Here is an 11,491-nt window from a genome sequence, read left to right as displayed (position 1 = left end):
CATGGCCTGTATTTATCTAATGCAGCTCTCGAATGCATGTTAGGTGAAAGTAGTGATGTAGATAATGCGAGTGATAATGATTTGCTCAGCAGGAAATTACATTTGATGAACATAATGATGGTAATAAAAGTTAATGCTCACCCGAGTGGTTATGGACACCCGTTGATTCAAATTTTATTCCAACAAGAAGGTAATTAGGCATTTTTTACTATGCATGCCACATTTTTGTATGTAGATACAACATCTGCATGATTTGAGCGGCGTATCCACTTGTTTTGAACAAAATCAGGCACGTCGTTTAGAAGTTATAGTAATGCTTGTGACAGCATGTAAAATTGTGTAATTTTTCTAAAATTTCTTTTTGCTGTAGGGTAAAACTTAGCCAACTTTTATTACCGGCTTGAAGGATTAAGGAAGGTCTTGATATTGTGCCTTCTGAGAATATTGTCAATCCTATCCTTGACAGATTTTATGTATGGAGAAAAAAAACAGACTCGGAGAATGAGAATCACATGACTTTCTATCTTTTGGCTTAGGATGTAGCATTTTGTTGATCTGTTTCCTTGAGTAGTCAGTGCTCAGGAATGTTCTGGTTAGGAACTCAACTTCGCCATTCAAATTATCCTTCTCACAAAACTTCCTTGCTTGGCTGATAAGGATGTTCAGAAAAGCATGCTTTTGGCAAGGATATATGATGAGCAGATCATGGCTACCCTTCATAGTTAACTCTTCAACATACTTCTCCTTGAATATGGGGACACTGGAATGAACTACAGTTATTATTATTATTATTATTATTATTATTATTATTATTATTATTATTATTATTATTATTATTATTATTATTATTATTATTATTATTATTATTTATTTTCCTTAAATTGTACATGTGCAATTTAGGGGTGGTAGATGGAGAAAGGGCAAACCCCACATACACAGAAGTGCCTCCATCTCCACATGTGTACATAAACTTTACTGAATATTGACATACAAACTTATGTAGACAATTTTAAATTTACATATTTACACTACAAACACTGCACCCTTAGAATAATAATTATTTTGATTTATCCTGAAAATATTAGAGTAAGAACACCCAGCCATTTATACTCTCACTCAGACCCCTGTATACACACTCATTCACAACCACTCCCACACGCGCACGCATACACATTCGCCCACATACACCTGTACTTGCACCCATCCTTCTTGCAATTCTAATTTATACAAGTTATATACATCGCATATGAGTTTCTATTTACATATACATTTTCTTTACCTCTCGGAGGAAGTGAGGAAGAGGAAGTAGCTTTACCTCAGATGGTATAAGGTTCCAGGTTCGAGCAGCCCTTGAGTAAAACCCATTTAAATATGAGGTTGTTCTAGCGAAGGGAGGGACAAGAGTAACTCGTTGGCCTCTTTTAACAGAGCGGTAATTGAGCTGCAGGCGGTGGAAAGGGGAGAGGTGTGTGTTATCTGTCAGGGATTTCCTAAGGAAGGCTACATCTATTTGTGTACATAACGAGTGGTGGCAATGACCTGGCTGTGTTTAAGGGGATGTGTTCTGCTCGTCACTGGATACCTTCTAGTTTCCTCATATTTTCCGTTGTAGTTGGATGCCAGGAAGAAAGGCCATATAATAGTATGGGCCACACAAGGGAAATGTAAGTTGTTCGTAGGGCTTTACTTCTTCCTCCCGAGAGACATCTACGGACGAAACCTAGCGCCCGGTATGCCTTACACCTCACTTCCTCCACGTGTTTATTCCATTTCAGATTGTCCGTAATGTGAATACCGAACAGTCTGATGGAGTTAGAAGTCGGCAGTTGGATTCCATATAGAGTAGGTTGGTTCTGGAGTGGTTGTTTAGCTCTGCTTAGTCTTATATATTTACACTTCTTAATATTTATATGCATTCTATTTACCTCATACCACAGAGCCATACTATCCAAATCCGATTGGAATTGTACAATATCATCATTGTTTTTCATGGCTCTGTAAATGACTGTGTCATCGGCATACTGCGCCATGGTCGAATTTACACAATCCGGTAAGTCGAGAGCATAAATCGTGTACAGGAGGGGCCCTATCACACTGCCCTGAATTACTCCAGAAGTAATTGTGGTTTGGTCTGATTTGGCTCCTCCGTACACAACACATTGCGTTCGACCCACCAAAAATGACCTCAACCATGACAGCAGTTTACCCTGAATGCCGTAGTTGCTAAGTTTTAACAGAAGTCTTTGATGTGACACCTGGTCAAAAGCTTTGCTCCAGTCCAGAGTCACACAGTCTATTTGTGAGACATCAGTCTGCTCCAAAGAGAACTGCCAGTCATCAATGACTTTTGTTAGAAGTGTTGTGCAGGATTTTCCGGGAATGAAGCCGTGCTGGTTTGAGTTCAGCAGGTTTCCCTCCTTGAGAAAATCCAACATATATTTAGCAACTAGACGTTCCATACATTTACAGACCCCTGATGTTATAGAAACTGGGCGGTAATCATCTACATTTTCCTTATCTCCATCTTTGAAAACTGGCACAACGTTGGCTTCTTTCCACTCCAAAGGTACAGACCTGGTATTAATGGAATAGCTGAAGAGAGCGCAAAGCGAGGGCGCCAAGGCGAATGCACAATTCTTGAGAATTCTTGCTGGCACTCGGTCCGGCCCGGTCGCGGCATGAGGTCTTGTTTTCAGAAGGCTCTCCTTTACTTCATTCGTTGAGAAATACAGGTTGGTTAGAGGGAAGAGAGGGGTAGATGTTGTCTCCTTGAATATAGCATGTTCTCTTCCTCAGTAGGTACGGAGAAGTTACTTTTAAATTTCCTGTTGAAGGTGTCTGCAATTTCTTGTGGTGTGGAGACTGCCGTACCGTTATGATTAAGTACAGATGGAGCTCTTTTGCAACCTTTACTTCTGAGAAGAGCCCAGAGTTCCTTGGAGTTGGTGTTGAGACTGTGGCTGTAAGAATCGTAGGAATCTCTGATAGATTGTTTAGCCTTGTTCCTGGCCAGCTTGTATTTCTCCCACTCATAATCGGTTGGATTTCTTTTCCATTTCTGGTACAGGCGGTCCCTTCTTCGAATTTCTAGCACTATCTCCTTGGTAATCCATGGAGATTTCCGTCTGCTGGTTATGTTTACTGTTGGTGTGGTTTCTTCTATGCATTGAAAGAAAATTTTCTTCCAGTCGTTCCATCTCTTGTTTATGTCAGTACTGCCGGTGAAATCCGAGGTGAGAACGGGGAGGCGGTTGGATAGTAAAGTGGATAGATCGTTCCAGTTTGTTCGGGAAAAATTATAAACTGTTCTGGTATGGAGTTTGGGGGATGGTTTTATATGGGTCAGTGTTGCGAGAATTGCCTGATGGTCACAGAATCCAGGAATAGTATTAAGAGATTGGACGGACTGTGGTATATTACTTAGGAAGAGATCAAGGGTTGAGCGTGTTGTTTGCGTAATACGAGTGGCTTCGAACATTAATTGATGAAGGAATAAATCATAGAAAGCGGAAAGGAATTTATTGGTGAGGGGGTTATTTGGAACAGGTGCAGCATTTCTGGACCACGTAATTTCTAAGTTGAAATCACCGACAATATAAATGGCTGATATAAAGAAAGTCTAAAGTCTCCACCTTATCAATACATTAGTTTATTTACTCTAAATTAGTAAATTGGTCAATACCAGTTTCAATGGTAAAAAATATACATAATTTGTTTAAAAAGTACTTGTTGTTAGAGACTTTTTGGATCATACTATACTTGTATTACAAAATGTGGAATAAGATTTTTCACTCATACATATTAGTAATAATGAGTCCATTACAGAGTCTTAAAAGTATTTTGTTGTAGAGGTATATCACAACTTATTGGTTATCGTGATGTCAATAAGACGTAATTTCACTTGTATTGATATTTGGGGTATTCCACTTTTTTTAAAAGTCCATTGGAGTAAACATAGGAAAAGCTTAATTAAAGGGTTAATTAAAAATATATCCTTCATTACTAAAAGTACTAGTATGTGATACCTTATTAAAATGGATCCTTCATTTCTAAAGTATTGATACGTGATACCTCATATGTTTGTTTTATCATGTATAAAATGGGATTTACATTTCTAAACAGTAGTACTGTGAGTTGTTACCATCTGTAATACATATGTAATATTACGATCTGACATAGCAGCCAACTGAAAATGTTTAAAGTATAATCTAATGGAATGGGACCAATTCCTCTTTTTACTGTTTGTTTTTCACTTTCAACTGGTGGAATGCATAACATATGCGTGTTGTGTTAGATTTATATTATTGTTGAATTTGTTGCAATTTGTAAACTGCTGCTTTTGGTGAAGTATCTTAGTCTATGGATGTCATTAGGAAATTGTTAATGTGTCGTTGCTGGTTGAATGTTGATTGTTGCAAAATGAAGCTCGTTCGAGGTGCGGTGCGTCTTGATGGAATTTAAATTTGCACTTTATGGTAATGGCATGAAGGCTTCTGTGTGTTGTAGATTAATTATCTGCAAGCAGAAATAGTAGGTTTGTAAGTTGGTGTATAATAAAGGTGTAGAAGGTAAGATATATGTTGTGTTACTTACGTTGAATGTTGAGACTGTATGCTTTGCGTGGCTGCCTGTCGAGATCAGTTGCGTGTTATCCTGGGACTATAGTTAGTGGCGGCGGAGGGGAGGTTTGGAGGGATGGGTGGAGCGTTTGTGACAGAAGCGGTGTTAGAGAAGGGGAGATCTTTGAGCGGTTCATTTGTATGTGTAGGTTGTTGTTTGTTGATTCTTTTTAAATAATGATCTTTTAGGAGGGGAATGACTGTGTTAAAAAGAACATTATTTTTGTCAGTATTTTCATTTAAGTTGAAGTTTGGGTTTGTGTATTGGTCTAGGTTTATGTAAAATTCTTCTAGTATACTGAGCAAGGGGCTTTTTGGGTTGGTGTTGAGAATTTGCATGTCATTATTGATACTTGTAAATTTATGTTCTTGATCGTTAATGTGTTGTCCCGTTGCTGAAAAGTGTCTATGCTTGACAGCATTTACGTGTTCATTGTATCGTATTGAAAAACTTCTCCCGGTAAGTCCTACATAGCTGGCTCTGCAGTCATTACATTTCAGGCAGTAGACTCCTGAATGGTTGTATTTATTTATGTTGTTGACTGATTTGGAGTTTTATAGTATGTTGGTATTGTTACGTATGGTTTTGTAGGCTATTTTTAAGCCTTGTTTTTTAAAGATGTTCGTTATAGAGTGTATATGGTTGTTGTTGTAGGTGAAAGTTGCATAATCTTTTTTGTCTTTGATGGTTCTAGTTAATTTAGTTTTTGATTGGTTTTTTAGTTTGCTGATGATCTGGTTTATCATTTCTCTTTTATATCCATTCTGTTTAGCTATTTCGTGAATTAGGTTCAATTCTTTGTTTAGATCTTTTTTCGTGAGTGGAATGTTGTATGCTCTGTATATCATGCTATAGTATGCGGCTTTCTTGTGAGTATGTGGGTGGGTAGAATCTATTTTTATTATGTTCGATGTGTGGGTAGGTTTCCTGTATATGCTGTATGTTAAATGGTTGTTGTGTCTGGTTATGGATATATCTAAGTAGTGTATAGTGTTGTTGTTTTCGGTTTCCGTTGTGAATTTTATGTGAAGATCTATTTCATTTAGTTGTTCTAGGATTATATTTTCATTGGTATGCCTGTTGTCTATTATAATAAATACATCGTCAAAAAATCTGCACCTAAAAATAATGTTATTCAATTTTTGGATTTCTTGATGTTCGAGGTGGTCTATATATATTTCAGCTATTATACCTGATATTGGTGATCCCATGGGTAATCCTTTTTGGTGGTATATGGTATCATGGAATTTAAAGTAATTGTTGTTGATGGCAAAGTGTAATAGTTTTATAAATTCATCTATTTCTAACTTGCTCAGTTTGCTATGGTTATTGAGATTGGATTCGATGATTGTTATGGCTTTTTGTGTAGATATGTTAGGATACATGTTTGTTATTGATGTATTATGTATTGATAAGGTGGAGACTTTAGACTTTCTTTATATCAGAGTACCAATCAATACGGAAATGAAGCTGATAGACTATGAATATAACCATGTACGGGAACCGTTCTTTATTTTTCTGAATTCAGACACTGAGACTTTTGCGCAGGTTCTATGTCAACACTTGATTTAATTGAAATAGTCACCAAATGTAACCTTTCATATGTGATGTTTTTATAAATTTCCTTTTTGTGTGTCAACTGAAGATGATCCCCAAGGGATTGAAACCGGTAATGACCAATTTACTAGTTTAGAGTAAATAAACTAATGTATTGATAAGGTGGAGACTTTAGACTTTCTTTATATCAGAGTACCAATCAATACGGAAATGAAGCTGATAGACTATGAATATAAATGGCATCGTAATTTTGTTGTACATGTTGCACATGATTGAGAGAGAGGATTAATTCATCGTTCATTTCCGGCGACGACTTAGGGGCGCGATAAATTGATCCAATAAGGAATTTGCGTTTGTTGCACGACACTTCCACCCACAGTGCTTCGGCTGCTGTCTCCAGGTGATGAACTCGAGTTGGATTACATTCTGGCTTGGCTGCAATTAGAACTCCCCCTGCAGAGCGGTGGGATCGGTCATTACGGAACAATATCACCGAGTCAGGGAACACTTCTGAGTCATTAATTTTGCTGGACAACCACGTCTCATTGACACATACGATGGTCGGGTCAAGGCTTTCAAGCGATGCGTAGATATTTTGTAACCGTCCAGGTCGCATAATACTGCGCGCATTGAAGGCAAAAAGTGATATATTTTTATTTACATATGTACATTTGGAATTATTTACTAAGTCACTGGGCGTATCACTGGTAACTGTAAAGAACGAGTCTGATAATAGCGGCATTTCACACTTCCAGCATAACCATGTACGGGAACCGTTCTTTATTTTTCTGAATTCAGACACTGAGACTTTTGCGCAGGTTCTATGGCCTTTTAGCAAGCAATTATTACAGTGAACAAATAATTGGTTCCTCCTACCACTATTTCTGCAAATTGTGCACTGTTGTGGACCCGGGTTTAGTTCGATGTCCCCACTTAGGGCAAGTGCCAAGCACAGTAGTGGCTGATTATCTACAGGCAGTCTGACAACACCGCTCCCGTCCCAACGCCGAGGTTGACCTATGGCTGCCATCCCCAGACTTTCAGCACTGCACCACGTCAAACCGATAAGAGTACATTTTTCACTCACCAGTAGTTTTTCCAATAGAATTATGTTTTCCAGGTATCCAGGAGGGTTATCTGAAGCGATTGTATCACTTTTGGAGTATTGCACTGCACTCTTAACCACCAAAAATATAATAATACTGCGCATAACAGTCAGCGTCACTTCTGCACACGCCGCCGTCTCTATCTTGAGTCTAGTTACTATGGTGTGACAGTTGCCACTAAAATCTTTGTTATTGTTCTGAAGACGATCCTGGTTGCAGGTTCGAATTATGTCAGCATATGATAAGTATTACATGACCTAACATTCCAAAAATGATATATTATGAAACCATTTTCTTCAGTTTTGATTTAGTTAATATATAAGATAGAGGTTCTTCAGTGTGGAATTTACATATTTCACAATTTTATGGCCTCTGTATTGACTAAGCTCATGGAAATAAGTACACCAGGTTGTTGATGTGTCCACCCTGTCAAAATTTATTACAATCAATCATTGATTGTACATTCTTTGAGAAATGGCCTTTCTCAATGGTTACAATTAAAACATTAAATGCTATACATCTTAATCTTAATATTAAATTTTTTATGATATTCACTAAAAGTTGCCGTGTTTGTTCTTGTCTTAATGGTGAAAACTGACTTTAAAAGTTTTTTAAAATAGCACTTTTATTATATGAATGAAGTAAAATCTTGGAATTCGCTAAAAACTGTGGTCTTCATTGCTTTGAGTTGTTAAAAATACTTGTAGTCCAGCTACAATGATAAAACCATCTTCTCCTTCAAATTTTCAGCTATCTGTATCTTATACCATATTTAAAAAGTATGTTGTCTCTTTTTATCTGCATCAGTAGAGCAACCTCATCCTATGATTGATTGATTCATTCATTCATTCATTCATTTATTTATTTATTTATTTATTTATTTATTTATTTATTTATTTATTTATTTATTACCAACAGAGATGTTTCTCAAATTACAGGTGGCTTAGTCACTATACATTAATTATTAAAAATAACAAATATCAGAAAGAACTTAACATCTAAAAATAAAAAAAATATACAACATTATTAAGAAGTAAAGCAGCAAACGGAATTTACAGCACAATAATACTTCTTATAGTTTGAAGTGGACTTACGACCTAAAATACTTAAATTCTTAAAATGAATGAAATAAAGTAGAAATACAGAAACATAAAATAGATTAAGAATTTGTATTGAACCCATGACCTTTGTGCCCTAAGAACATTATACATAAATCGACAATCATTTAAAAGTTGGATTCTTGATAGCATGGATTTGACACGTGACGAGGGGGTGATTACCTTCGGTCCCACGCTCTGGGGTACGTGACGTCAGCCACACGTGTCGACGGCGGAAGAATCTCAAGTCATTTTGTGAACTATTTCAAAGCGCGTGTACATGGCGTGATCCAAGCCAAGTCAAAAAAATATAGTGCCTATCAAAGGAGGTCAATTATCTCACAAATCGAATCCGTATACATTTTAAATGTCCATGAACACTACCGCCAGAAATGTAGCAAGCATGTAGTCACTTTCAAAACTCTTGAAATTACAGTTTAGGTAAGTCAGTAAATTTATAGAAATTTTCTTGGCGGCAAAGGGAGATATCCGAAGAGAGGGGGTAACTGCTATAAATATGAAGGGACGCCATGACGAAGTCTCCTTCTCCGGCATTTGTGATACAAAGCGGACGAAAAATTGTTGAGCTGCTCTGCGAAATCAAACCAACGAAAGTAGACTGAGTTCAACGGCAGATTTTAGCCATTATGGCTAGGTCTTGACTCCATGAGGAGATAGTTTTCTTGAGTGAAATAATTGTACCAGATAGGACGGTCAAGGTACTGAATAAATTGTAATGTGATTAAGTAATTCGTGTGCGGAAATAATTATAGTCCATCGTGTGCGCTCAGCAAACAAGTGAAGGGTATTTCTTTTTTTAATGCTTTATTCCAGGAAACCTGAAGAAATATAAAAATGGTTTGTAAAGCCATGAATGTAAAAATGGCCAAATAAAATGCCAGGGTCGCAGGTGAGCCCTATGACGAACAATGGTGTGACTACATGAGGTAGGTGACTTTCCATCTTACTACCTCTTATATCTTGTCTCATGATCTCTAAAAGTGTATTTGAATGGGGATATACTACGCAGTGGTCACCCCTACTAAGTTTTGTAAATGTGAGAATACGACTAAAAGAGTCATTTATTTTATTTTCCACGTGGATAAATTCTTGAAGTCTTGCGAGTGCCGTATAATGTTGTAAAAAGTTATTGAATAGGGTTTCGAAGTGATATCACGTCCAATGTAGATCGTCATCCGTGTGAGTGTACTGCCTATATTTTGTGATGCCAAATTAAGATGTTCAGTCGACGTAAAATTTTTCTGTCTGCAATTTGACGTTAATAATGTAGGACTCCATGGTTACTCATTTTCAATCGAGTGGAAGCGCGCTGTTGGGTGAGAATCTAGGGTGATGAATTTGGTCATGGAGAGAAACGTTTTTCTAGGCCCATTTTAATCTGTGTCTGACTGACAATAAAAGATCTAGTAGAATGTTTCAGTCATTTTCTCGTAAAATCAAGTTATTAAATACGATATCCTTTATGCGAAGTTATTCATGATTAATGCATTGTGCGATATTAGACGTCGAGATTTCTAGTGAGGATTTTATTCCAGTTCTTTGTCGATGATAATTGTGGAGCTGGGAAACAGAGGTTAGTTTTGTTGATATGAGATTTGTGAATCAGGTTGGACCTGTCATTGAAGCCGGGACACGGAAGCCCGAGGAATGTTTTATATGAGTTGAGATGAGATGTGCGAATCAGGTTAGAGTCCTGTCATTGAAGCCGGGACACGATAGCCCGAGGAATATTTTATAATGTTGGGAATGGAAAGAAATTCATAGAAATCCATAGCGGTATTAATTGGCGACGCGTATAATTAGTGTGGGCATCTTGAAGCATAATCTGTGCATTTTGTTGGATAGAATATCGTATTTGTTTAATTATGTCGGCAGAGTTTAAAAGATGAGCATTTTGAGAAGCCAGTCAACTGGAATAAACCAGGTGTTTCATGTTACTGCCAAGCGAACTTGGGGACGAGAGGCCTCAGCTGTGATAACGGGACAGGCGTGGAATTGAGATTGTACTGTATTCTTGGCCGGGGAAAACGTTAAAATGCTGGATTTAGTTGAAATTCATAGCCGGTAATGATCTGAGTATTGTGAAATACTGTAAAATTTGTTTAATTGGGGACGTAATGAACATTTGAAATCACGAACTTTGAGTATAAGGAACAGAGTAACCAAATTCAGGGTTGTCCAAAATATAGAGCGATGGTTGTGATGATCGGTTTGTCTGTGAGGGGTGTGCAAAATTCATAAATGGTATGACGAGAGATGACATCGTAATTATATGGCGAGTTGTTTCATTTGTACGTAGATTATTAGGATATCCAAGTGTTAATAACGGTTAGGACTAGATTAGATTTTAAAAGTGTTAGATCAGGAGACAAGATATATAACTGGACATGAATTATGTAACAATTCTTTTCCAGCCAGATAAACATCACAAGATTGAATTTACATCACAGCTGCGTAGGAATTTGTGCAGAAACCAGAGTCCGCGGAGATAAAATTTGTTGTTCGTTAACATTTCGTCAAATCATTTAAATTTATTAAATTATTAAATCCAGTGAAACCGCATTTGAAATAACTTTAATCAAGCGAATAACTTGGAGATGCATTCTGGAAATTTTAGTTTGTTTTTTTCTGGGGGAATATTTAAATATAAAGTAACGATTAAGGGGACATATCCGAAGGAAATGGATTTTACTGCCACAAAGTTTGTGAGCATTGCTATTGTTGTAATTATTGAACTTTGATTGATTGAGCAGTGAATGTGCTGGGGATAGTAAAGTGGAAACTTTGGTCATCAACCGATGTAACTTAATTGTGTTTAGCCTTCAGCCTAGAAACTTGGATGGTCAGGGGGTCATCAACCTCAGTGACTTAGATTAGGGCCATATGCCATTGTAGCATCATTTCCTTGCGGTCATCATGCACAATGACTTTAAAGTAACTTAGAAGATTAGATGTCGGTCCATGACATAGACGTAGGTCACATCGATTCAATTAAGGGTCCATGCCGTAGAACCACTGTGTGGCACACACCAATTGGACTGCCTTAATTATACCCAGAGTCCAGAGTTCGTGGTACGAGGGCTGGACCAT

Source organism: Anabrus simplex, chromosome 14 (assembly GCF_040414725.1).
Source record: "Anabrus simplex isolate iqAnaSimp1 chromosome 14, ASM4041472v1, whole genome shotgun sequence".
Classification (NCBI taxonomy): domain Eukaryota; kingdom Metazoa; phylum Arthropoda; class Insecta; order Orthoptera; family Tettigoniidae; genus Anabrus; species Anabrus simplex.
This window is presented reverse-complemented; position numbering follows the sequence as displayed.